This window comes from Schistocerca gregaria, chromosome 1 (assembly GCF_023897955.1).
Source record: "Schistocerca gregaria isolate iqSchGreg1 chromosome 1, iqSchGreg1.2, whole genome shotgun sequence".
Lineage (NCBI taxonomy): Eukaryota > Metazoa > Arthropoda > Insecta > Orthoptera > Acrididae > Schistocerca > Schistocerca gregaria.
Window position 1 is genome coordinate 1,133,070,302 of NC_064920.1, and position 23,671 is coordinate 1,133,093,972.

The window sequence follows — 23,671 nt, forward strand, 5'->3', positions numbered from 1 at the left end:
ATGTGTTGAGCAATTCGGCGGTACGTCCACCCGGCCTCCCGCATGCCCACAGCCCTCGCTCAAAGTCCGTCAACTGCACATACGGTTCACGTCCACGCTGTCGCGGCATGCTACCAGTGTTAAAGACTGCGATGGAGCTCCGTATGCCACGGCAAACTGGCTGACGCTGACGGCGGCGGTGCACAAATGCTGCGCAGCTAGCGCCATTCGACGGCCAACACTGCGGTTCCTGGTGTGTCCGCTGTGCCATGCATGTGATCATTGCTTGTACAGCCCTCTCGCAGTGTCCGGAGCAAGTATGGTGGGTCTGACACACCGGTGTCAATGTGGTTTTTTTTCCATTTCCAGGAGTGTAGTTGTCTGTGATGTCGAACAAGCGAGGTGGCCGGCAGCTGGCCGGTGCTTCACACGACCTTCTTTGGGATGTTGTTCAACTTGGTTTCTCAGTAGCTTGAATGACGTCAAGTATTCGCTCTTCATCTGAATTTCTGCATTTTGTCGTTTTTTGGTAGGTTCGTATTGACAAAATTAAGTGTCTTCAGCCCTGATGATTAATCCGGAAAAGAGTTGATGCGGTGTTTCAGCGAAGTCGCGGCAGGTGTCCACATGTCCTTGTCTTTGTTCGGAAGTCAAGGAGTGCGAGACAAACTTTGCACACACTTCTCTCTTCTCCAAAATATTCTGAAGAATGTCTTGAACACTGATTTACAATCGTTGCTGCACTGCCATTTGTGACACAACAACGTTGACACACTACGCCTACACAGCCACTATTTCGCCGCGCGGGGTAGCCGAGCTGTCGCGCGGCACCGCCGCTCAGAGGTTCAAGTCCTCCCTTGAGCATGTGTGTGTGCGTGTGTGTGTTTTGTCTTCAGCGTAAGTTAGTTTAAGTTCAATGAAGTAGTATGTAAGCCTAGGGATCGATGACCTCAGCAATTTGATCCCCATAGGAACTTACCACCACCACCCTGCCTGTTCACAACTGACTGGTCGAATGCAAATCTGCTGCTACGGTCGTCACTTCAAGCATCCCCAGTAGTTACTGCGGTGACGTCGCTTGTACGCCAGGAATGAAATCAGTCTCGAAACGTTTTAGACGAACGCTGTATCACAAAAGGTCTCAGACATTTTCGACTGTTTTTCTTCAATTAAATATATTTTAAAATTTTTGTGTTTAAGTTTATTTTTGACACACGAGTGTCGACAAAAGCTGCTAGTATTATTTTTTTGCTTTTATCCAATGTTTTTTGAATAAGTAAAACAAAATTAAGGTTCGTAGCTTTTGCCGACACTTAAGCGTCAAGAACGACCATCATATACATCAGTGACGTACAGCACTAATGATGATGATGATGATGATGATCATCATCATCATCATCACTTCATCATCATCATCATCATCGTCGTCGTCGTCGTACCCAGCTGTTGTTTACGCATCGATCCTTGTCCCAGTCTCAAGTAGAATTCAGATGATCCTTCCATCTCTTCTTAGAAAGTCCAACTTTAAAATTAGTATATTAATTCAGGTTTTCGTATCACTTTATGTGTTCGGCAAAGCATAGCACTCCTTGCGACTTGGCCTAGATACGAGAAGCGTTCAGTAAGTAATGCAAAACATTTTTTCTCGTGAAGTTCCGGTTGAAAAAAGCGATATCTGTTGTGGAACATCGTGGAATATTTCCACTCCAGCCCCTATAGTTTCACGAAGTTCCGATAGAAGGCGGCGCTATTTGCAGCTCTCACAATGGGATCTGTAACGCAGGTCCGTTCCGAAGAGAGAGCTGCCACTGAGTTTCTTTTCTTTTCGCGGAAAACCAGAGCATCGCAGGCGCTTGCAGACTGTCTCTACGGAGAAGTGGCAGCGAACAAAAGTACGACGAGTCGTTGGGCGAGGCGTCTGCCATCATCGCATCAAGGCCGCGAAAACCTTTCCGATCTCCCGCGTCCCGGCCGGCCGCACACGGCTGTGATTCCTGCAATTTTAGAACGTGCGGACACTTTCATTAATGGTGATCGACAGATCGCATTTGAAAACGTTGCGGCTCAGTTCCTGATCCGCCGGACAGTCCAGATCTCTTACCTTCAGACCTCCGTCTGTGTGGCCCAATGAGAGATGCACTTAATGGGAAGCAATACGTGAATGACGGCGTGGTTATTGACGCAGCACGACGTCGGTTTCGGCGTGAACCGATAGACTGGCAGACGTGGGCGTACTGGCCCCTGCAGTAAGGTGGCGTAAGGCTGTCGAATTTAATGGATATCACGTTGAAAAAATAGGAGATACACTACTGGGCATTAAAATTGCTACACCAAGAAGAAATACAGATGAGAAACGGGTATACATATGATAAATATATTATATTAGAACTGACATGTGATTACATTTTCACGGAATTTGGGTGCATAGATCCTGAGAAATCAGCACCCAGAACAACCACCTCTGGCCGTAATAACGTCCTTGATACGCCTGGGCATTGAGTCAAACAGAGCTTGCATGGCGCGTACAGGTACAGCTGCCCATGCAGCTTCAACACGATACCACTGTTCATCAATAGTATTGACTGTCGTGTTGTGACGAGCCAGTTGCTCGGCCACCATTGACCAGACGTTTTCAATTGGTGAGCGATCCTGAGAATGTGCTGGCGAGGGTAGCAGTCGAACATTTTTTGTGCCCAGAAAGGCCCGTACAGGACTGCAACATGCGGTCGTGCATTATCCTGCTGAAATGTAGGGTTTCGCAGTGATCTAATGTAGGGTAGTGCCACACATCTGAAACGTAACGCCCACTGTTCAAAGTGCCGTCAATGCGAACAAGAGGTGACCGAGACGTGTCACCAATGGCACCGCATACCATCACGCCGGTTGATACGCCAGTATGGCGATAACGAATACACGCTTCCAGTGTGCATTCACCGCAATGTCGCCATACACGGATGCGACCATCATGATGGTGTAAACAGAACCTGGAGTAATCCGAAAAAAAATGACTTTTTGCCATTCGTGCACCCAGGTTCGTCGTTGAGTACACCATCGCAGGCGCTCCTGTCTGTGATGCAGCGTCAAGGGTAACCGCAGCCATGGTCTCCGAGCTGATAATCCATGCTGCTGCAAACGTCGTCGAACTGTTCGTGCAGACGTTTCACCAGGCAACGCCGGTCAACTGCTGTTTGTGTATGAGAAATCGGTTCGAAACTTTCCTCATGTCAGCACGTTGTAGGTGTCGCCACCGGCGCCAACCTTGTGTGCATGCTCTGAAAAGCTAATCATTTGCATATCACAGCTTCTTCTTCCTGTCGGTTAAATTTTTCGTCTGTAGGACGTCATCTTTGTGATGTAGCAATTTTAATGGCCAGTAGTGTAATATGGCGTATTGAAATCCTGAATAAAACCATCGTGCTTTCAGAAGAAAAAATGTTGCATTGCCTACTGTGCGCCCCTCGCAACTTTTTCAGCAAGAAGAGATAACAGAATAATTCTTAGACACTTGCGTACCTCGTACGAAGAGACAATAACAGCAATGGTCTAGGAAGACGCCATTTTCATAATTTCTACAAACTGTTTAGGAAGACTTCTGGACTACAGCGATCACCAAATTCGTACCCTTCAGGAGGAGATGAAGGCGGAGGCAAGGCAGCTCACACATAATAGGGAATTGCGGCAGTTTTTAAACAGCGTTGCAGCAGACTATGGGGTTGAATCTGTGCGAAACCCCCCGCCGGTCAAATATCCAGCTTCGAGCGAAGAGAGGTCCCAGTAATAAACGGAGCAATTAGAGATATTTTTGCGTGCCGACGCGGGTTGACAGCACATAAAGCGAGACACCGTGATTAATTTAATTGAGCGTCAGTTGATACTAATTGTAATTGCTCGTGATTACGTAAACCACTTCCTCTACCAATTTCTTTTTTTGTTTATTATGTGCTCCGAGCAAATCAAACACGGGGGTGAGCTGCGCGCTGAAATTTCTCTCGGTGAGTTCTGGTCACTGCAGGAACAACCCACCTATCCTTCCGTGGCATGCTTTATTCATCAATTATATCGCTAGCAGACTGAAGGCCGAAAGAGGCGTGTCCGCGGCTATGAATTATTGCCCTCCCCCTGTTTAGATAACTCTGTGCTTGCGCACGCAACGCCGGCTCCACGAAATTGCCCGCTTATATTAAATTTTCTGTTCGGGACACAAAGTACAGGGAGCAATCGATCTAGATACTTAATACAAAATAGCTGTTACAGTTTTCATTAACTGTATCAGAGATTGCTTTCACAGATTTTTTATGCGTGTGGAGTTTCCCAGAGTTATGTTGATACTACGTAACTAATCGGATTTCCAGGACAGAAGCCCGTTTACGTGCTCTACAACTGTGTGTAACGTATCTCGTGGGGACATGTTACCTAATCGTCGGTCATTCGGTTTGTGTAATACAGTAGTAATTTGTCTAAAGACATTAATTAAGAATTTGCCAGAGATTTTTTTAGTGGCAATAGCAGTTCAGGATTCGTTTACATTATCCTGTTCATTTATTTTGTACACAATGGTTTTCAGGAAACTCTAAATCGCGATGTCTTATGCAATTATATAAGGGTTCCCTCAGCCCCATGTTCGACAAAGTAAAAGGAATAGAAGAAATAGGTAGCTACCCCATATCAGAAGACAAAAGGATATGCTAATCTTCTTCCTTCGGTGGACAAAGGTAAATGGACGTCATCTGCTTAATATTGATGAAAGACATTTTTTCCCTTCAACTGAATCCGCTGGTGAGGGTTCTGAACGCTATAGGTTTCGAAATTCGAGAATCGACACACACATAGTCGTCATACCCAGGGTTTACATTTCGGATCTATAAAAACCAACTTTACTTGAAGCCTGATGCAACCATAAAACTGCTGGACATATGCATCTAAGTGTACACACCGGATTTGTAGGAAACAGCACAAGTTCGCTGATCGCAGATTATTCATGAATGCTTTCAAGGCCCCTGAAGATCAATGTATAGAGTTTTGAAACAGGTACCACTTATAATTAACATCAATAAAGACAGCTGGAGGAAAAGAAGAAGAGTTAATTTTCGTCAATGTTAAGAAGCGTTTCATGAACTGTAAAACTTTCCTAAGACATGGCACAACTGCAGGAAATCGTATTTCACAATTTGATCTGTAATCCTGATCGATTACAAAATTTTCGGACCAGTCAAATAACGTCACAGACACTGGCCTTGCTCACAGAACACAGAAGTGCTCAACAGATATACAAAGTAACCGAGAACTGTGCATATGAATTATTATACACGACCCGCGACACGAATAAGGGAAAATGGAAGAATGTTTTGAAGAAATATACAGATTGAATAAAATGGATGTTTTTCTACAGCCACAGTGGCAAGATGCCATAGAGGTGTGACTGGTGATGTTTATTTATCCCATTTATAAAGAGTAAGTAACTCTCCAAGGTGAATAAAAAGGTTCCTTCGTAATATTCGAGAGCGTACAGAAATAAAACAGAGATAAACCAATGGTTATTTGTTACTAAAATGTTTTTGCCTCCAGGCTATGTTGACAATTGAAACGTCTCCCTTGCGTACCTTTATATTAATTTTCGTTGAAAGGACAAGTATAGTTAACAGAAAGAACACGTATCGCTGTAAGAAAAATTTGACTGTATCCCCTAACACGAAAACACGCCTCTATATGAATATTTAAGTTCCCCAAAATTTTGGACAGGAAATTTTGATTTGGAATGGTAACAATACAGATCGTTTTAATTCGCCTATTAACTTTTTGCAAGTAACACACTTCCTAACAATGATTAAACCAAGACATTCTATAATTAGAAGTTCCATGTATTCTCGTTTCACACTGCACTTTTCCATTACTATGTTGCTTTTCCGAATCAACATTTCACGTTATACCTATCCGATGTAGCTCTTTATTAACTTTTTAAATAATAATAAGTACTGCCAATGGAAGCCACTAACTAAAACGATGATATTGTTTCGTTCGTTGATTTTACGCCCACTTTCCGCTAGTAAACCGAATCATTGCTCAATGTCACCATACCAATCGACGTACACTTCCAAATTTATAAGTCATTACTTTAACAAAATGTTAAAATAATTTTGCTTTGACGCTGTTACGTGCCACCTTCCACATGAATCCGGACAACAACTGCCTGTTCGCATTCTGGCGCGTAGTCGCTAGCGCCTGGGCGTTTAGAAGGTAACAATGCCGCTTGGTTCCGAAAGTTCCACACAAACAATGATGCGTAAGGGGTACGATGCACTACATAATACTACTATCGATTGTAGTACGCCTTACACCAACCATAATGTCACAGCTTTGTTGCTGTTTTCGTCGTGTGCAAATGAACGGAAGGAATGTGCGTGATTGTTGATATGAGTCAATATCTCAGTAACACTACACCTAAAATTACGAAGGACAATATACTTTCATATTCACACTAAATGAATCGTGCAAGAAACGATAATAGCGATTAATTTATTCGCAATTAAATTATTGTGAGTTTACTAGAACGATGCAGAAGTTCACAGTAACATAAAAATCATATTCAAGTTGTAAAATAAAAAAAAATTCTCTTCCAAATGGAAATTACCATACGAAATTCCTCGCGTGCCAGATAAATGAAATAGATAATAATCGAGACTACCAGATACGTTGAAGACGAAGTTATTTAGACTTGCAGCACTTCAACTACAATTCGTAATGTATAAAATCAATGTAATTCAGAAAACGAAAAGGATTCGCTATGCTGGTAGGTCAGCAGCCTGAACATACTAGAAAATAACGATCGTAGTCATTTCATAACAACCGTCTCGACTTAATCAATCATAAATAACTGAGGCGTATTGACTTTCCGCTGCGATTGTGACCTACTCCAATGGCATTTCCTTCTCGTTCCACGTAGGGTGACGTCACCACTAGCCCAGACCTATTTTAGACTTCTTGGAAAGGTGTTCACTGCTTACGTATGGTTATGGCTTGCACAAGCAGCAGCTAATCCGATGATAGTGCATTTAATCATTTTTCTTAAAATTGATTTAAGTTCCGAATGATGATAAAAGAGGTACACGTATCTTTTAAGTATCAATAAATTATTCTGGTAAGTTGTTGGCTTTATTTCTGCTATTAGATAATACTATTTTTGGCGGTAATTATGAACAGATGGCAGAAATATCTGCGGTGACTGATAACGTGATTCTTTTAGACTGGCTCTATGAAGGGTATCTCTAGTTATTGGTGCCCATGCGGAAATATACTAAGAGTCGTTTCTTGAATTTCGCTCCAGTATTGAGGAGTGTACTGCAAATCTATTCTTATGTAGCTTACCCACATTTGTATGAGACAGCGCATAATTTCACTGATCTCGATTTTAAATAATGTCTTCTATCAAAGCGGCACAAAATAATATTATCTTTCTTCGAACGAAAAACGAAAAACGAAAATAACATATCTGAAGAAAACGGAAGCAATCATTCCCTACACAGTAGAAGCAATTTCAAATGTTTTTGCTGAACAGTCATTTTAGAATGAACAAAAAACGTTACAGGACTGAAAAAATGGTGATAAAGCGATTATGTTAAGTTTGGCGAGCACAGGATAACCAAAAGTATTTTCGTCTTTTCATGGCAACGTACCCTTATACAGCAAAAATTTCATTAGATATCGGGCTAGACACAGCTTCAACCAATTATTTTTTAAATAGCAGTTCTCCTGTTAATTAACTAGGGTAACTTATTTCTAGTTAGTGTTACTTGGTTCAAATGCTTTCGAAATGCTTTTGTTACTTGTTTCAGAAGTGTTCGAAATTTTCAAGTCCTTAAGTACGTTGTGCGTACAACACATTTTAGAGTATTAACATGGTTTTGACTAGCTAGAGCACGGCGCTGTTCCAGTTCTGTATGTGTCAGATTGACAGCTGGAGGCTAACAGATTCTTACTGTTTTTGTTTCAGCATCAGAGATTGCTGTGGTTCAGATTTTTCCTCCTGTAACTTTCTCGCGGTGGAATCTCATTTTGCATTTCTTATGAATGATGCAACAGATTCACCCGAGGGCTTTCCATACAATTTCTCATCTCCATACGCCTTCGCTCCATTGTTCCTTCGATGCGTGAGCTTCTGTTTGGAAATGTTCACACTTTTTTTCCATTTTTCATCTCGTTTTGGTCAGGTTGTTTGCCTTGGTCTGTACGTTAGCAGTCAAACAGAATAAGCAGCAGGGCTATACGCTTTCTGACACTTGTCATTCACAGAGAACTGGGAAATCAGCAAAATTCAAGTGTAACTTACAGCTAACGTCTAACGAGAACAGTGGAGAAAATCTGATACTTGAAGACCGGGGAAGTGAAAATTTGAACGGACTAGTTTTCACTGGCAGCTCAGAACGCTGTAATGCATTTGCATGATTGTTTCCCTGGATCATTTTCTGAATAGACAGCTGACAGTAAGAGATAAACTGATGATTATGGCCACGAAATTCTTCGCGGCGACCATTCTGTATATCGAAAATCGAGGCATCGGCCATCTATCGCATCGGGCGTAACTTCGACCATCCATCTCAGGAGAGAGATTTGCTAAACACTCTTATGCACAGAGCCAGGATTATTTCGGACAAGCATCATCTCGGCGCCGGGACTAATCGTCTTACGACGACGTTCCGAAGGAACTGGGATTCAGTCCCTGACATTGGATCAAGCCTACTGAGGAAGTCAAGACTTGATGCCGTTCGATCAAGCCCAGAGGACTAACACACAGCGCGGCTTCCATTCAGCGTTGCAGCAGCGAATAATATGGGGGTGTGCCCCTGCATATGCGCATGCAGTGACGACTGTGGTGTGAGGATGCCACGGCGGCCATTCGGTACCACTCGGCTTTCATTTCCTGTTTGGGCGGAGTTTCTTTTTCAGTTCTTATCTTCCACACTCACTATATCAGACGGCCTTCAAGCCACTGAGGAAAATGAAGGAAATGATGCGACCTATTAATCGCGGTCTGAGAACAGCAAGGGTTAGTAATATTCGATGTGAGAGTGGTAGTTACGAGGGGTCAGTCACAACAGACTATTGGGGATCTCTGTTTTGACCATGAAAATGAAGTTAAGATATTTTGAAAAAAATCTGTGTTTGCCGTGCACAGTCTTAAGAATAAACACGTGATTAAGTTTGGATAGATAAGGATTTGGAATCCAGCTCCAAATTATTCAGACTCTGTGATTACGAAAGCAGTGTAAATTACACTATGCGATAAATTCAGTAGACGCCGCCGATTATGCACATAGCAACACATGGAACCGTGCGCTTGTGAAGAAACAAAGGACAGCTAATCTTCATGCAGTTTGTAACCTCCCAACAGTAAAAATATGTTATGCGAGGTGCATTCAAGTTCTAAGGCCTCTGATTTTTTTTCTCCGGAGATAGAAGCATGCACATTGTTTTAAAATGAGGCCGCATTCATTGTCAATACGTCCCAGAGATGGCAGCACCGTACGGCAGAATTTTACCGCCAGCGGCGAGAATGAGAACTGTTTTAAATACTTAAAATGGCTACGTGCTACCGTGCAATCATTCGTTTTCTGAATTTGCGTGGTGTGAAACCAATTGAAATTCATCGAGAGTTGAAGGAGACATGTGGTGATGGAGTTATGGATGTGTCGAAAGTGCGTTCGTGGGTGCGACAGTTTAATGAAGGCAGAACATCGTGTGACAACAAACCGAAACAACCTCAGGCTCGCACAAGCCGGTCTGACGACGTGATCGAGAAAGTGGAGAGAATTGTTTTGGGGGATCGCCGAATGACTGTTGAACAGATAGCCTCCAGAGTTGGCATTTCTGTGGGTTCTGTGCACACAATCCTGCATGACGACCTGAAAATGCGAAAAGTGTCATCCAGGTGGGTGCCACGAATGCTGACGGACGACCACACGGCTGCCTGTGTGACATATTGCCAAGCAATGTTGACGTGCAACGACAGCATGAATGGGACTTTCTTTTCGTCGGTTGTGACAATGGATGAGACGTGGATGCCATTTTTCAATCCACAAACAAAGCGCCAGTCAGCTCAATGGAAGCACACAGATTCACCACCAGCAAAAATATTTCGGGTAACCGCCAGTGCTGAAAAAATGATGGTGTCCATGTTCTGGGACAGCGAGGGTGTAATTCTTACCCATTGCATTCCAAAGGGCACTACGGTAACAGGTGCATCCTACGAAAATGTTTTGACGAACAAATTTCTTCCTGCACTGCAACAAAAATTTCCGGGAAGGACTGCGCGTGTGCTGTTTTACCAAGACAACGCACCTGCACATTGAGCTAACGTTACACAACAGTTTCTTCGTGAAAACGACTTTGAAGTGATTTCTCATGCTCCCTAATCACCTGACCTGGCTTCTACTGGCTTTTGGCTTTTTCCTACAATGAAAGACACTCTCCGTGGCCGCACATTCACCAGCCGTGCTGCTATTGCCTCAGCGATTTTCCAGTGGTCAAAACAGACTCCTAAAGAAGCCTTCGCCACTGCCATAGAATCATGGCGTCAGCGTTGTGAAAAATGTGTACGTCTGCAGGGCGATTACGTCGAGAAGTAACGCCAGTTTCATCGATTTTCGGGTGAGTAGTTAATTGGAAGAAAAATTGGAGGCCTTAGAACTTGAATGCACCTCGTATGTCATTCACATTCGGTGTAACCTCCCATCAGAAAAATTCCGTAACCTACCAATAGTAAAAATGTGACTAATCTTTCAATAAAATTGTGGCTCACATATAACCTTTCAATAGTTAACCGACTGTGAGCGTAAAATGGTAAATCTGGGCGTCATCAGTGCTGCGTCATGGCCCTGAAAGATCATTCTGAATAAATTGAAAATTCTTACCTCAATGAAGTCGCCGTATAGCGCGTGTGTATCTGTCCCTATAAGAATTTTTTTCTGGCACAGCCCCAGTGCAATGCTGGCTACTAGATTTGTTATGTATAAAAAGAAACAACTGATTTTTCTTTACGATAATCGGGATGACCATGGATTGCAGAAATTAGTAAATTCTTTAAATTCAAATGAATGATTGTCAAAGAGTTAATTTTATAAAAAATGATTATTATTTTAAAAAATTTTGAAGCATTTTCTTGGGACTTGATATAACAATAGTACAAATTTAGTTGACACAAACTACATATGCGCGCGGCTGCTTTTACATTATACTACATCGCTCAGGCACCGCCATCGCTCCCCACGACCGGTCCCGCCAACTCCATACACACGACTGCTAGCTACTACTACTACTACTACTACTACTTCCACTACTACTGACATTGCTCTTACAGCAGCCAACACTGCTCTCTGGTCTGCGATTCTCTTACAGCATACATATCGCAGGAAGCGCGTGAGCAATCCATCGAAATTACATCTGCTCGAGTGCGCTAGCTATAAATTCCTTATTCGTGGACCTCTTACAAGTTCGCTACCTGTTAGGAGCATTCACGCTGCAAGAAAAGCAGATGCAGCCGTAATCTAGGGACGCAGGGTGCGACACTTTAGCATGGGCCGTCACCATGAAATCGTCATGACGTAATACAGCCAAACACATACGGTCCTCTGAGCGTGAAAGTGGGAGTCTTGTCAGTTGCACAACAGTCTGATCGAAGCCAGACGACAGTGAGCGAGGCAGTCTTCGGAAGCTCGGTATTTTCACCAAATTTGAAGTTGAAACGACAACTTTTTATCTAAACTGAGCTTTACCTATGGGAGTAATTACAAGGTAGAAAGTGTCAATAATCTAAGCACGACGTATCACAACTGGATGTCGTTGATAACATTGTCCGCAGCTCGTGGTCGTGGGGTAGCGTTCTCGCTTCTCACGACCGGGTTCCCGGGTTCGATTCACGGCGGGATGAGGGATTTTCTCTGCCTTGTATTGACTGGGTGTTCTGTGCTGTCCTTAGGTTAGTTAGCTTTAAGTAGCTCTAACTTCTAGAGGACTGATGAACATAGATGTTAAGTCCCATAGTGCTCAGAGCCATTTGAACAATTTTTTTTTGATAACATTAATTGGCAGTGCCGCATGTGTATGTTACCACTTCTGATATGTTCTATTAATATTATTATTTTTATTGTTATACACATACAGGCCGCCAGAGAACCACGCGAAGGGTCTACGGCCGGTCGGGGTGGCGGAGCGGTTCTAGGCGCTTCAGTCCGAAACCACGCGACTGGGCACAGTGACCGATATTGTGTATACAGAACGTTGAGTCGTTGAAGCTTCCACCGGATGGCAGTTTAGTAAACGTACGACACTTTTACAGAATAATGTAAAACATATGCCGTACTTTAACAAATAGTAGAAGTAGAGTACATTACAATGTTTTATATATAGTGAGGCGTAGCGCCATATAACGATCTTGCCTTGGAGGCGGTTAAGTGGGAGATGTGCCTCAGTGCTGTATAGTGACAGATGGTGACGCGAGACTGGACGCGCACGTAGTTTATGTATCAGCCGATAGAGGACAGTATTGGATAGGGGGACTGTGATTTTAGTTTCGATTGTGCCCACTAGAGTGCACTCAAGTAACAGAATGTTTTCCATAAACTGTTCTAGTATATTCATAAAGTGTTATTATGTCTTTTTGAGAATGTAAAGTATTATAAATGTATTTTAGCAGTATGAATGAAGCGTGAGTGTGGATTAATGTTAATATGAAGATAACTGTTTAACGAGTTACGTAGTAGGATTTAGTGTGGGAATATTTCGAAGAAGTATGAATATGAACAAAGGGGATTTTTGTAGAATATATTTGTAAAGTGAGTTTATGGTACAGGGAAAGTTAATTCAGGTATAAATAACAATAGTAAATAACTTTATGCATAAACAAAACTTCAGCATATTAGATAATTACGTCGGTAAAAAGTTTAGTCGTTAGGTTTACTATTGTGCGATTGGTTATGGATGAAAAGCGCGGACTGACGCGGGAGAATGTTGTTTTGCTATTGGCTGTTGAGTAAACTGACCAATGGTAACGCAATATTCTTCGCGCGCCGTTCTCTGTTGGTAGAAAAGACTTAGAGTATTCTAGAGAGAGTCGGAGCCTAGCCATGAAACAGTTCGGACGTGTGTAATAGTAGTTCCGATGGAAATGATAAGTTGCCGGACGTAGTGGTGTTTCATACATCAAAAGTGTTGTATAATGACGGCATAATTATTCCGATGGGTGTGTAGAAATTTCGGAATCTTTACGTGAATTTTGTGACGAGAAAAGACGTATTCCACGTGGCGTATTGAGCAGGTCGGTGGCTGAAAACTGTGACTGCATTTGGTACCGACAGACTTAATATTTGGCGAGCATTATCAATCAAAAACAATCAGTATTTTTGTATCTATTACGTTTTCGGGAAATGCAACACCATAAACTTGGTGACGTGAGTGAAAGGGATTATGAGTGACTGTGTTAAGACTAGCACGGGCTTGGCAGTGATATTTGTTCACCAAAGTTTCAGAATATATTAATTGAGGACAAAATTTCCAACCTTTCATTTGTGTGAAAACTTTCTCCCGAAAAGTAGATTAGTGACTTCAATTGTAGCCTGGTTCACGTCGAAGTACAGTAGGCTTCACTCGGCTTTCCTACTGATGATCTGCTGAGACAATGTTCACAGGTAGGTGCAGGTTCGTCGTAAAGGGACGGAAAGGACGGCGCCGCCGCAACAGAAATTCGAAAGTTGCACAGATAGGGCCATTGAAGGTGTAGGTGGTAGAGATTGACAAATCAGATAGTGCAATACATTGGACTAGCTGCAGTGTTCGTCGCAGACACTGTTTTCTGTGGTATCGTATGTACTCTAACAACTATTACGAAATCATCAATTTCGTCTATTCCTTGTGTAATGAGTACAGCCCTGTAGACAGCTGTATACTTTGAGACCTGAAGATGACCATTTAATTGGTCGAAACTAATAATCGATACATCGATCCGTCCGATCTTGGCAAATAAAAAGTTTTCCTAGAGAATCCTACAACACTATTATTATTTCAGCAATATTTCTTTAAACTACCAAAGAATACGCCTTTGTGGAAAGTTACTTCATTCGCAGTAGAGAGAATAGCAATTCACTTCCTCGTCCGGCCAATCTAATTTATTTTGTCCGCAGTTTTCCTAAATCGTATGACGGAAACGTCGGGACGGTTCCTTCGAAAATGACACGGCCGATTTTCTTCCTTTTGCTCCGCCTCTAATGACAATGTCGTCTACGGCACATTGCACCCTAATTCTCCATCGTTCCAAAGCCTCAGCCCTCCGCGGGGTGTCCACACGGCGGCGTAAATCTACCCGCGCGTGCAACGCCGGAGACAGCGACGAGCAACCTCGATATTCGCGAGTGCGCGCTCTCGACCGCCTCTCCTGGCGTTCGATCGATAGTGGCTCCGTTGATGGATGACAGCTGGCAGGCAACCGAGCATCAACAGCGTCCGAGGACTGCCCCCCCACCCCCCCCCCCCCCCCCTCAAACTGCTCACGGCACGTACGCTTCACACGTAGACGTGCCTCTCTATCTCCTACGCACTCGAACTCAAGAGGCTACCTCTGCAAGAGTATGACTGAGTTGAAGGTTAGATAGTTCTGATCTAATGGACTGCTATTGGGTATTATCTTTAATTGCTCCACATTTAACAGTCACATGATACATCAGGTCGGAAATTTCTGCCTCGGTTACTCTCCACGGAAAATGTGGTTTGGACTCCTGCCTAGGTTCGTATGTTGGAGGTGTTAGTGTGAAGGAGAGATGATAGCTCATCTATTTTCACTTCAGCGATCAGCCAGCAGCATAGATCTGCCCTAGTATTTTAATAATTTTTTCACTGAGCTCTAATTTAAACGGAAATTTTAAGACATGGTATACGATTAATGTGTTCAAAATGGTTCAAATGCCTCTGAGCACTATGGGACTAAAATTCGGAGGTCATCAGTCGCCTAGAACTTAGAACTACTTAAACCTAATTAACCTAAGGACATCACAAATATCCATGCCGAGGCAGGATTGGAACCTGCGACTGTAGAGGTCCCGCGGTTCCAGGCTGAAGCGCCTAGAACCGCTCGGTCATTCCGGCCGGCTGGAACTGTAGTAACAAATACGTTAATATCGTAGTAATTGGTTTAGTCGTGACGTAGACGGGTAACGTAGGCAACAATGCACTGTTTTTTTCCTGCATGTGATTCTGGAGATAGGTTAAGAGCTGAAAATGACGATGAAGAAATCACTTTCAAGCCAGCAACACGTTCAGTTGATGGAAGAAAATTATTCGGAAATCATGTAAAATTACAAACAAAATACTGCATTTGTACTAATATATACACAGAAATATGTTTAGTGTTTCAGTGGATTCTTTTTTCAGCGAAAGTGAAAGAATTTTATGCTTTACATTACACGTCTAACTTCATGCTGTAAACAGTTTAATTAACAAAAATTTCAACAAATAATTTTCGTCTAAAACAAGTATTAACAAATGATTTATATAATTAACACGGATATCAGATGTTCTCCTTCTTGTAATACAAATTTTTATTTTAGGAAAAATAAATATTCTGTGGAAATTCTTACAGTTCTGCAGTTAGTTTCACTAATGTACTTCTAACAGCAGTTCAACTGGTACATCAACATGGCACAGAGAATACGTTCTAGAACAAAATGTAAAGTCGGTATACGTGTTTAAAAAATATGTTCGTCTGAATCCAAATTTGTACACCGGTAATGCCTTCTTCATCAAATAACTTTTTTAAAGTTATTTCCTTGTTTAATATAGTGGTTTAAAGCATGTGTTGGTAGTAATTACGTTCTGCACCAACGTTGTACAACGTTGCAATTAGAATGAGATTTTCACTCTGCAGCGGAGTGTGCGCTGATTGAACCGCTACTATCGCAGGTTCGAATCCTGCCTCGGCCATGGATGTGTGTAATATCGATTAGTTAGGTTTAAGTAGTTCTAAGTTCTAGCGGACCGATGACCTCAACAGTTAAGTCCCATAGTGCTCAGAGCCAGTACAGTTCCACCGTTGACTACAGTTAATTCTTCGACGTCTGAAATCGTATGAATAACACAGGGTAAATTTCCTTGTGAGTGTTTGAGAATGTGCATGCTGCCTTTGAGTACTCATAACACGTAACTCACTCAACTGCACACACCATTAAAAGTGTCGTTTATCTTCGATAAGGATAGAGGGATGGAATTTTTTTTTATCTCTAATGCCTTGATGGCATTTTTTCCTTCATTTGTTCGTCATTGTTTTCGTAATTTGGATTTGGTCTCCGGACGCCACAATGTTGAATTCTGCAGTTTTTTTTTCCCTAAGGAGATGTGTCAAACACTACACCACCTTGGACTTCTGGCTACCACAGCTGCAGGGACTAAGCTAGTCCTAAGGCCCCCATAACACAAACTCCAATTCATGCCTTCAGGCCGTGCGGAGTGGCCGCTGGGTTCGAGGCGCCATGTGACGGATTGCGCGGCCCCTCCCGCCGGAGGATCGAGTCTTCCCTCGGACATGGGTGTGTGTGTTATTCTTAGCATAAACTAGTTTAAGTAGTGTGTAAGTCTAGCGACCGATGACTCAGCAGTTTGGTCCCTTAGAAATTCACACACAACTGTACATGCCTTCAGCATGATTATTGCACTTGGGTAGACATGTGTAGGTATGGTAACAACAATGCCACGGTGGGTGGTTAGTTCATCTGCCTAATAAACAGAAGACCTAGGTTCAACTCATGGCCTTCACAAAAATTTTGATTCATTGCTTCAACTTCTATCCTTACTGATGATGAAGTTACGACTCGTGTCTCCAGGAAAAAGTAATTCCACCAAATCAAGTGTCATTTACTTTTATGAGCAAACAGCAATGACATTGACTCGCGCGTAACATAAAAGACAGTTGAAGCCACGGCGAATTTCTGTGTTGTCAAGTGCACAGTCACCACCGACTAAAACCATGTTGATGGTCAACTTGTGCATTACACTTTGGTAGCTGGTGGCTTTCTAGTCAGTGCTTGTGTTGGGGCTTTGTAAGCCAGTAAGAGTTTCTTCGATTGTGCCACTGTATTATATTCACGTTAAATTAGTGGACCGAAAATGCAGCGATTGTAATAATAAAGACTAAGCTTTACATCGGCGAAATCTAACTCGCGGGACGTCAGCTTCAGGCGATGACCTATAGATGGGGAGTGCCTAATAACTTCACGGGAGGAACTACACCTAGACCACTGGCTGTCTACAATGCTGTGGCACTCTCTCCACAACAGAGTGCATGTATTCCTCGGACCACGAACGGCATTAACCGCTCATTGTCCGGCGAAGTTCTCCACCCTTTCTAACGCGTGGACCGGCATCAGAGGCCGTTTTAAGGCAGAATTGCCGCCTGCTTGCCTTCGGAATCTTTGAAACAAAGGGTAGCCGTGAGCAATCCGCTTAGCGGTGCGGGGCGGTGCGGGGGTGGAGCAGTCGGCCTGGATTACGCCCCCCTCAGACCTGTGCGCCTTATCTGCCGCGCGCGGATCATCCACCCCCACTGTGTGCGCTCAGCTATCGGCGCTCCAGCGCACTCAGCCCCCGTTCTACAAATGGAGTAATTAATGGCTCGCTGCCACTCAAACAATCCAAATCGTGCACAATACTTTCGCCTTTTCCCTCGCTGCAGGAATAATCCACATTCGCCGTTCCTGGTCCAGTACGTCTTCCACGCTTTGGGAGTACGAAGCAACTTGATCTAACAATGCACTATCATACAATACAGGGTGAAACGTATTTAAACCGACAAACTCTGGGAGGTTGTAGGGGACATCAAAACAAACATTTTTCCCTAATGTCATTTTTTCCTATGACGATTATTTAAACCGGTGGAGGCCGTATTATGTTCTTCAGTTGTTAGAGGGCGTATTACGCTCTTCAGTTGTAGGCAACTGCTGTGCACCAGTATAGAAGTGCACTGTCTCTGTTTACTAATGGAGCGATACACCTGGAGTGAGTACACTGATATGGTTGGTGCGTACTACGTAGCGCACATCAACGGCAGAGCTGAACAGCGGGTATCAACCTAATCGCCGTATCCCGCATCATACGACCTTTGCTGCTGTGTACCAATGTCTGCGTGAGTCCGGATCATTTAGCAGATTATGTGGACAGGGATGCCGTCGCACGGTAAGAACGCTGCAATTTGAGGAAGCTGTCTTGCAGCATGTGGAGCGGGATCCTTCAATCAGCACTCGTCCAATTGCACGTAAAATAGGGAGGAATCAGACGAGTGTAAGAACAGTCCTTCGAGAGCAATTGTTACGTCCATTTCTCTTACAGCGTGTCCACAATCTGGAACCAGTTGCTTATCCATCCAGTGCACAGTTTATGCAGGGGTACCTGGAACAATGTGAAATGCATCCTACATTTCTATCCTCTGTGTTGTTTACCGATGAAGCAACGTTCGAGCGTGATGGAATCTTCCACATTCACAATTCGCATGTTTGGAGTGAGGATAACCCGCATGCCACAGTTACTAGCGCTCATCAAGTGCGGTTCTTCCTTAATGTGTGGGTCGGTGTTGTCGGGGACTGTTTAATTGGGCTGTATCTGCTACCTAGGCCATTAAATGTCAGACACTATTACAATTTTCTCGCTAGAGAATTGCCAGAATTGCTGGAAGACGTCCCTACAAGACAACACAAGTGGTTCCAACATGACTGGGCGCCGGCACATTTCAGTCCGTCGTGTGCGTCGATTCCTTGACCGACGGTTCCCATGAACGTGGATTGTTAGAAGTGGTCTTCTACCGTGGCCTGCTCGATCCTCACTTTTCTGTGTGGGGAACAATGCAGGACACTCCTGATGTTTTTGCCCGTGTCGGACAGAGCATGAACCGACAGTGTAACCTTTGTTTACGTGTCAATGGAGACATTTTTGAAAATCTACTGTAATTGAAATTGGGTTGTGTTAATGTGTTGTCTTTTGGTCATAAAAAATGGTAAAGTGTTTGCTGGTTTAATTAATCTCCCTCAAGAGAAATCTTCCCCTACCGGTTTAAATACTCCTCATAGGAAAAAATGACATTAGGGAAAAACATTTGTTTTGATGTCCCCCATAACCTCCCAGAGTTTGTCGGTTTAAATACTTTTCACCCTGTATAAAATCTACTATCCGATCAAAAGTAGGAATTCCACATAAAAGCGGTACACTCACGTACCGGTTAATCATCTCTAGCCGAAGTGCTTGTGAAGTGGCAACGCTGTCTCGAAAGTTGGGTACTCTGTATTTTCTCGCAAAGCTGAGTGTAGCTGAGTTCGTGCGTCAGTTCTTGTGAGAAGCTCGTATTGTTGAGATGTTACAGAACTGGAGCAGTCTACATTAAAATAGTGAATTAATATTTTGGAATGTTACATCAAGACAGTATCCACCAAGGAATGTAAAGAAATGTTTCAAGCGAAGTATCATGGAAGGAAACTCTCCGCGATCACACTATTCAAGATATGTACAAGAAACGGCGGGCTGTAGGGTCCGATCACAATGTATTTAGAGAGATAGATGACCGACAGTAAGGACCCCTGAAACTACGGACCGTCATGGCACTCATTTCTTTCCTCCGCAATTCTATTCAGTACCTCCACATTAATTATGTGATCTCCTCATCTAATCTTCAGAATTCTTCAGTAGCACTACATTTGAAAAGATTATGTTGTCTTCTAAACTGTCTATCGTCCGTGTTTCAATTTCAAGTATGGGTACATCACCTATAAATACTTTCAGAAAAGACTTCCTGACACTTAAATTTATATTCCGTGTTAACAAATCTCTCTTCTTCAGAAATGCTTTTCTTCCCATTGCCAGCGTACTTTGTCTGGAACCGAGCGACCGTTACGGTCGCAGGTTCGAACCCTGCCTCGGGCATGGATGTGTGTGATGTCCTTAGGTTAGTTAGGTTTAATTAGTTCTAAGTTCTAGGCGACTGATGACCTCAGAAGTTAAGTCGCATAGTGCTCAGAGCCATTTGAACCATTTTGAACCAGTGTACGTTGTATATCTTCTCTACTTCGTCCATCATCATTTATTCTGCTGCTGAAACGGCAAAACTTATCAACTACTTTAAGTGTCTCGTTTCCTAATATAACTCCTTCACGCCGCCTGATTTAATTCGACTACATTTCATTACCCTTGTTTTGCTTTTGTTAATGTTCATCTTATGGCCACCTATGAATACATTGTCCATTCCTTTCAGCTGCCCTTCTAAGTCCTTTGCTGTATCTGCCAGAGATAAAATGTCGTCAGCAAACCTCAGAGTTTTTATTTATTCTCCCTGAGATTTAATTCCTACTCCAAATGTTTGTTCGATTCCCTTTACTGCTCGCTCAGTGCATAGACTGAATAACGTCGGCGATATGCTACAGCCCTGTCGCACTCCGTTCTCAACCACCGTTTCCCTTTCATCACCCTTGACGTTTATGGCTACCGTCTGGTTTGTGTAGAAGTTGTATTTTACTCTGCTGCCTTCAAAATTTCAAAAAGAGTTCTCCAACCAACACTGTCAAAAGCTTGCTCTAAATCTACAAATGCTATAATGTAGGTTCGTCTATTTCGCCTATTTCCAAAGGTAAGTCGTAGGGTCAATAATGCCTCGCGTGTTCCTCGATCTGCTTCGTAATTCAAGCTGATCTTCCCCAAGGTCAGCTCCAACCAGTTTTTCCATTCTTTTGTAAGTAATTCGTGTTATTATTTTGCAACCATGACTTACTAAACTATAGTTCGGTAATATTCACATTTGTCAGTACCTGCTTTTTTAAAATTTGAATTATTATATTATTGTTGAAGTCTGAGGGTACGTCGTCTTTCTCATACGTCTTGTACACCAGGTGGAAGAGTTTTGTCATTGCTATCTTTAATTAAAGAAAACCTCTAGACAAGTGTCCTGTTTCGTTTTTTTCCTCACAGTTGATTTTAACAGAAAACAGGAAAGTTGTATTTATGGTTAATCAGCTTATGATTTGAATACTGCTACGGAATCTAAATCGTACTAAACCTTATAATCCTACCAGCTCACAGACTAAAACTTTGCGAAATACTGTCATGAAGCTACTATCCTCAAAGATCTAGCAGCAAGAGAGGTGTCTTGTACCTCGTAGACGAATTAATCCAGCCGTTGTACCGAGTCATTTTATGCGACCTCAGTCTGAGTTACCGTTTCGATGTCAATAAAAAATGTCAGAGGGAGGAGGGGGGGGGGGAAGTAGATGGACAGAAAGGGCGGTGGAGGAAACAGAGGGGTGGGAGGAGAAGGTAGACAGAAGAAGAGTGAAGGCGGTGGTGAAGAGAGATGGGGGAAGGTGGGTATGGGGAAGGAGGAGATGAACAGTTAGAGGAGAGAGGAGGAGGTTAGGGCGTATTTCCCATCCCCATTCATATTTAGCATTTGCGAAGCATTTCCGGGTCGTTAGTATCTTTAATTTCACCCAATTTTCGCACTCGGCACTGAATACCGTTTAATTAAATTAGGATATCATTTCATTTCTTACGAAATGGAGACGCCACAGGGCATAAAAGAGGTATAAAACTCTGGGACACACCATGAAATCGAAAAATAAAAGGCAGCCTTTCGAGGTATCAGCGTGTTTATATTGAAACATCCAGACGCCCGCGAAAGGCCGTTGGAACCCCATAATTTACACTGCCGAACGGAATCAATTGCTGCAAGTAGTTCGGGGGTCTTGAAGAATGCAGGACACGCCACGCGGCAGAACTGATGGAAATGTTTCCTGCAGCGTTCGATTTCGCAGTCGGTGCGTAGCAAACGGAGCACTGCACTCGCCGAGGGCCGGAGGAGATGCCATTCGTTCTGCGTGCAGCGCCCCTGGGAACGGCCCGGAGAGAAGAGAGCGCCAACAACAAGTGGAATAAAGAGCCATCCGGCGCGGAGGCGGCAGCCGGGCAGCTCCTGGCAGCGAGAAGGAGCGGAAGGGGAGAGGCGGGGAAGACGGATGGTCCTCAATACGGGGCCGTAATCAGCTATCAGAATTCACGGTCGCCATCTGCATGCCAAGCAGTCGACAGGCGCGGCGCGCAGCTCAACGAGCGCGTGGTGGCAGCCCTGGCGGCGGGGAAGTCCCGAGCAAGTGCAGGCAGCCTCGTCTCGCGTTTTGTACGTCACCGGCGCGCCAGGGTATCCCCTCTAGTGCCATAATTTGTGATTTTTGTTCTGTTCCATTCACGTACGAAGTGAGAGGAGAATGATTATCTACACTAATGGCCATTAAAACTGCTACACCATGAAGATGATATGCTACAGACAAAAAATTTAACCGACAGAAAGACGATGCTGTGATATGCAAATGATTAGCTTTTCAGAGCATTCACACAAGGTTGGCGCCGGTGGCGACACCTACAACGAGCTGACATGAGGAAAGTTTCGAACCGGTTTCTCATACACAAACAGCAGTTCACCGGTGTTGCCTAGTGAAACGTTGTTGTGATGCCTCGTGTAAGGAGGAGAAATGCGTACCATCACTTTTCCGACTTTGATACAAAGGTCGGATTGTAGCCTATCGGGATTGCGGTATATCGTATCGTGACATTTCTGCTCGCGTTGGTCGATATCCAATAACTGTTAGCATAATATGGAATCGGTGGGTTCAGGAGGGTAATACGGAACGCCGTGCCGGATCTCAACGGCCTCGTATCACTACCAGTCGAGATGACAGGCATCTTATCCGCATGGATGTAACGGATCGTGCAGACACGTCTCGATCGCTGAGTCAGCAGATGGGGACGTTCGCAAGACAACAACCATCTGCACGAACAGTTCGACGACGTTTGCAGCAGCACGGACTATCAGCTCGGAGACCATGGCTGCGGTTACCCTTGACGCTGCATCACAGACAGGAGCGTCTATGGTGGTGTACTCAACGACGAACCAGGGAGCACGAATGGCAAAACGTCATTTTTTTTTCAGATGAATGCAGGTTCTGTTTACAGTATCATGATGGTCGCATCCGTGTTTGGCGACATCGCGGTGAACGCACACTGAAGCGTGTATTCGTCATCGCCATACTGGCGTATCACCCGGCGTGATGGTATGGGGTGCCACTGGTTACACATCTCGGTTACCTCTTATTCACATTGACTGCACTTTGAACAGTAGACGTTACATTTCAGATGTGTTACGATCCATGTCTCTACCCTTCATTCGATCCCTGTGAAACCCTACATTTCAGCAGGATAATGCCCGACCGTATGTTGCAGGTCCTGTACGGGCCTTTCTGGATACAGAAAATATTCTACTGCTGCCCTGGCCAGCACATTCTCCAGATCTCTCACAAACTGAAAACGTCTGCTCAGTGGTGGCCGAGAAACTATCTCTGTACAATACGTCAGTGACTACTCTGGATGAACTGTGGTATCGTGTTGAAGCTGCATGCGCAGCCATTCAAGCTCTGTTTGACTCAATGCCCAGGCCTATCAAGGCCGTTATTACGGCCAGAGGTGATTGTTCTGGGTATTGATTTTTCAGGTTTCTATGCACCCAAATTGCGTGAAAATGTGATCAGATGTCAGTTCTAGTATAATATACTCGTCCAATCAATACCCGTTTATCCTCTGCATTTCTTCTTGGTGTAGCAATGTTAAGGGCTAGTAGTGTATTATGCATCGCCAT

The 23,671-nt window shown here is 43.7% G+C and overlaps 1 protein-coding gene across 1 annotated transcript in view; it reads right to left on the reverse strand.

The window, feature by feature from the left end:
- The window catches only part of LOC126284025 (roundabout homolog 2-like), a 1,608,695-nt gene that overhangs the window by 580,901 nt on the left and 1,004,123 nt on the right, over positions 1–23,671 (reverse strand). The window lies entirely within an intron of this gene.